This window comes from Bidens hawaiensis, unplaced genomic scaffold (genome assembly GCF_021521415.1).
Source record: "Bidens hawaiensis isolate Kalapana, Puna unplaced genomic scaffold, B.hawaiensis_p1.1 tig00025007_1, whole genome shotgun sequence".
Taxonomy (NCBI): domain Eukaryota; kingdom Viridiplantae; phylum Streptophyta; class Magnoliopsida; order Asterales; family Asteraceae; genus Bidens; species Bidens hawaiensis.
Genome location: NW_027493973.1, coordinates 80,030 through 85,318, shown reverse-complemented (window position 1 = coordinate 85,318; position 5,289 = coordinate 80,030). Strand labels below are relative to the sequence as shown.

The 5,289-nt window shown below is 35.8% G+C and overlaps 1 pseudogene; it reads right to left on the bottom strand.

Annotated features, from left to right (window-relative positions):
• Window positions 1-3,573: 3,573 nt before the first annotated feature.
• On the bottom strand, window positions 3,574-5,088 carry LOC143570546 (anthocyanidin 3-O-glucosyltransferase 5-like; annotated as a pseudogene).
• Window positions 5,089-5,289: the final 201 nt, after the last annotated feature.

Here is a 5,289-nt window from a genome sequence, read left to right as displayed (position 1 = left end):
CGGTTATGTTGAGGTTTCGCGAGGATGAAGAATCAGAAGAGTATGCTTTATAAGAGTATGGTGCATCATCGTCACACACTTCTTTTGATTTATAAGTTGTGCTAGTGGTATTCGTTTGGTTCGTGTCAAAGGGGGCGTTTTAAGAAGGTATCAGTTCGCTTCATGTGAAAGGTAAGCATTTTAAAAAGGTATTGATTTGGTTATGGTCAAACAAGTTGCTTTAAAAAGTATCAGTTTGGTTCGTGTCAAAAGTTGCCATTTTAAAAAGGTCTCTTTAGTTCAGGTCAAAACGGGACATTTTAATTTGATATCAGTTTTGTTCAGGTTCAAACGGGTCATTTTAAAAAGGTGTCTGTTTGGTTCAGGTCAAAATGGGCTTTTTAAAAAGGCATCGGTTTGGTTTGGTTCAGTTCAACCCGGGTCGATAAGATTTTTATGTATTTAAATAAATTTACATCTTGTTAAAATGTGTAACAAATTTGTAGATAAGATTTTATAAGTTTACATTTTTTAATAAATTTTTAAATATGTAATTTTTTTAAATTAGTTTACATATTAAGTTTAAATATTAAACATATATTAAAATATGTAACAAATATATTTAACAAGTTTTAACTATAACATATTAAGTTTAAATACTGAACATATGTTAAATATGTAAAAAATGGTAAAAAAGTGCTTGGATCTAAAGGTACACGTAGTACTGTTTGGGAGTTAAGTGATCAGCAGATGCATACATTTGATTTAAAGTTTACATGTTTTTTAACAAAGGTACGCGTAGTTTCGGAATGTTAAGTGATCAGCACATGCATAAATTTGATTTGTTTGTCAGTCCGGAGTGTTTAAAAGAAAAATGTATTTGAAAAATTCAGAATCTAAAGGTCATAACAAATCAGGGGCATATTGGGTAATTTGGAAAATTCTGATTACGGTTCAAATTTGTGTCAACAATTCACTCGGGTCAAATGTCAATGTTTTTGTCAGGTTCAATATTGGTCTTTGTCTAAGTTTGTAAAGTGCATAAATGGATACGATATTTCCGCATTAAATTTTGCAAAAAGTTTTGTTTGGGATAATTTCGGGTTGTTAGAAACTGGTCAGAAACAATAACAGCAGGTAGACATAGTTTTTGTTAATGTTTCATAAATTTGATTCGGGTTAAATTTGTTGTTGATCGGGTCAGATTTTAATCCAGGGGTAATTTAGGTATAGGTGTGTCACGGATTTGTTGCATACGGGTCAACATGATAATTTTTTTTAATTTTAAAAAGTAATAAGGCTGGTTAAATGTATTTTGATTTTATATATTTATTTTTAAGGCCTTAGATGAGTAAGCTTTGTGTTTGAGGGATTACTAAATTCTTTTCGTATGCAAGTTTTGTTTTGTTACTTTGTGCTTAATTATTTTCAAAGATTTATTTCATTTAAATATCAGCAGTAGACTTTGACTTTGTACAAGACTTATACAGTGGAAATGAAAGTTCCATACTCGCTGTCATCAAAGGCTGCTAGGTACTTTTATGACTCTGGCTCGGGCTCAGCACGTTTACTGTGTTTTGGGCTCTGGCTCGGAAGGGTGTGTCACGTGTGTATATACATATACTTTTATATTTATAATTTTTTCATGTTTTTTTTATCAAATCTTTATTGTAGATGCTCCCTATCAAGATGGGTTAACCACTCGAAATACGAGGTCAGCCTTCTCATTTTAAAAGATCTTTATGAACAATATATTTATTAAATACAATTTTTTAGTTTTGTTTTTTAGTTAACTGGGCTATCTTTCTATTCAGTTGACCCGAATTATGCTTACATCCAAGGTGGCTGACTATGAAGTTACAAATTTGAACTTGTAATAGTTTGTTATGAAAGTTTATTTGTTTTAATCTAACAAAAAGTTTATTTCTTTCGGTTGCAGGTATTTTGCAATCAGTGAAAAGAACGTTAGATAACATATTCGGTTAGAGTAGATTATATTGTAAGTGTCAATAATCTTTTAATTTGTTTCTCCAGTCTTGTTATGATTATTTTATTAAACAGAAGAGGAGTGGAAAACAAAAGTAGCGGATTTTACCCAAAATCGTAACTGTAATCGAACTTTAGGTTAATCGATAATAATAACCGTTTGATTTCGTTTAAGTCGGTTTCGGCAATTTGGTTTCGCGTATTGGTTTGGTTCAGTTATTCAGTTTAGCCCGGCTTGGTTTCGGTAAAAACGGGCCATTTAAAAGAGATATCGGATTGGTTCGAGTCAAGACAGGTTGTTTTAAGAAAAGTGTTGCATTGGTTCGTGTCAAAACAAGCCATACAATTAGAATGCCAAACAATATAATGGGTCAAAGATGAACAGCAGGCAAGACAACATTTGTTGATTCTGAGATATATATTTATCTTTGTTCTTTGTTTTTATGCATGGGTCGGTTAGGAGAAAACCGTAAACATAACCGAGCTGTCGGTTAAGCATAGAATGGCAATCGATCAGTTATGTTTTAGCCTGTTTTACATGTTGATTCGGTTCGGTTATGCTTTATTGACTTATGTTTCTTTGTTTGTTTGTTTGACCATATCAGTAAGTTTCATGATCATTTTTCTGAACAGCTTCTTGTGGTTTTAAGGTCTTTTGATGCTAATTAGGATAAGGAGGCTATTAGGTTTCATGTTACAAAGTTGTTTGTGGGTTTAATATATTGTGCTTGCATTATATACGTATAATATATACATAATTATTCACTCACTAACTTTAAAATGTGGGACAAATATATGAAAGGTTACTGAATTTTTGTTGCTCTTTTGCTTGTCTTGATAAATGTAATACTTTGTTTCAATAAGCTATAGTATATTGTTGATTGTATATGAAAGCATTTTAACGTTGAATACAAAAGGTGGTTGTAGAGAGTCCAATGTTTAGAAATATTAAATCAAGTTTCAGATGGTGGTATATTCATTCGCAATATGACTTTAGGAACTTTCATAATTCGATGTAAAGTTAGGAAAAAAAAACCCTGGTACCAGACCTGATTTGGTGTACCGAGAACTGGTTCTACGTGGCTTGCGGGTACAAACCATGTTTCGGTTTATTATAAAAAACGTACCAGGAACCGACCCGACCTACTTGTTGCAAATTGTTTCCGCCGCATCGCGCGGGCTCCTACTAGTATACATATATGTATATATTATTATATTACTATTGTAGCCCCTACACCATTACACCCCAAAAACAAATTTTCACCCTTGCTGACGGGCGCCACACAACGCAAAACGCCCCAATTTGTAGCCCCTCCACTAGCATAGCCTAATTAGGTTTTATAACAACAAGATATATATATATATATATATATATATATATATATATATATATATATATGTAATTCTCCTATGAAAGAAATAGTTTACTTCTACAACATTAATGTAAACATCTAAATTCGCATAAGGAAAGCAGGAAACATAAATAATCACTTCATTTAAAATGACATGCAGATAATAAATATTAATCACTACCATGTGAATAGCAAAGATAATATTAAAGAAAGTACACACACACACACTCTACAAGAAGATATTATTTAAATCGTCACAAGATAATTAATATCGAAAACTACTAGATCATCTTCAATTGACAACGAGTGATAAACTCACACATTGATTTATATGATGGAACCATTAATCATCAATGCTTGATTACCACTTTCCCTTAATAATTTCACACTCTTTCTCATCTTCTTTCCTTCTTCACCTTCCATCAAACTCCTAACCATCTTCTCTATCTCATCTCTCTCCCCTTCTTTCTCGGCTGGACACACCGCAGGCCTAACTGCAACCCCCAGCTCATTAGTCAATAGGGTAGCATTTAGTCTCTGCTCTGAGTACAACGGCCATGCAATCATAGGCACCCCACCTCTAATACTCTCGTATACCGAATTCAACCCACAATGTGTCAAAAACCCACCAACGGATTTGTGGTTCAATATTCTCACTTGTGGGGCCCATAAAGGGACAATTAAACCCCGGTCCTGAGTCCGGTCCAGAAAACTTTCTGGAAGGAAGTCTGGTGGTCCATCTGGACCCGACCCTGCAGTGAAGCACGTACCGTCCTTCACACTGCCAGCTGGTGGACGTATCACCCACACAAATCTTTGCCCGCTCAACTCCAAACCCCAAGCCAACTCGGTTATTTGCTTAGCCGAAGGCGTCCCTCCACTCCCAAATGATACGAAAAGCACGGATTCCAACGGCTGCATGTCAAGCCACTCGATTACTTCCCTCTAAACCGGGCGGATCTGCCTCTCTAGCCAACGGTCCAATATCATAAACCGGAACCTTCACAACGGCTCGCAAGGCTTCGCCATACTTTAACGCGTAGATAGTTGTCTGATCAAGATCCCTCCATGTGTTTACCAAAACCCCATCACTTAAGCTTGTGAAGTTAACTCCCATTTTAACATACTCATGATATTGTCGGTTGTTCCGGTCCAGCATCGGGTCAGGCACATCTTTAACCTGAACCGGTACACACCCGGGAATCTTAAGCGGTTCGGTCTGGTCAACGTATTGACCTTTGACCTCTTTATCAAGAATAGGTAAATACATAGTTAATGCCACAAAACGTGCATTGCAAGGGACATATACATATTTTTGCATGTGAAACTCATTTGCTATAGGAAGTGATTCACTAGAGAATAAGTCGGCGACGAGAACGTGTGGACGCGGGCGCATAGCGGATATGGCCGACCGAATGCTAGTTCTCGCTTCCCGCATCATGATTGCGAGTTGTGTGACCACGTCCACGGTGTCATCGGGTTGGAGTAGGTTAGAGATGTCTGGTGACGGGATTTTGATTAAGTTGATGCGGGTAGAGTCAGTGTGGGAGTTGAAGAGTTGTGATTCGACGGGTGATGTTTGGGTGGAGACCGCGAGGATGGTGACGTGGAGGTGTTGATGGGTGGCTAGACGATTACCGAGTAATAATACGGGTAGTAAATGGCCCATTCCAGGGATAGAGATTATTGCTACATGAAGCTTATTATTATTATTATTATTATTATTATTATTATTGTTGTTGTTGTTGTTATTTTGATCCATGTAATTGGTATGAAAGAGCAAGTGTGTATGAGTTGATATATAAGCTAGAACAATCTTGAAAATGGGAATATATATATAATAATTTCTGATGGGTGGTGAAATCAAAGGCAACGTTTTCACATGATCAGATCATTTGTATATATGTGCATAAGAGTAAATGAAATCAATTATTTCTGTGGTGATTGGTTCTCTTTGATTATGGGTGGGGCA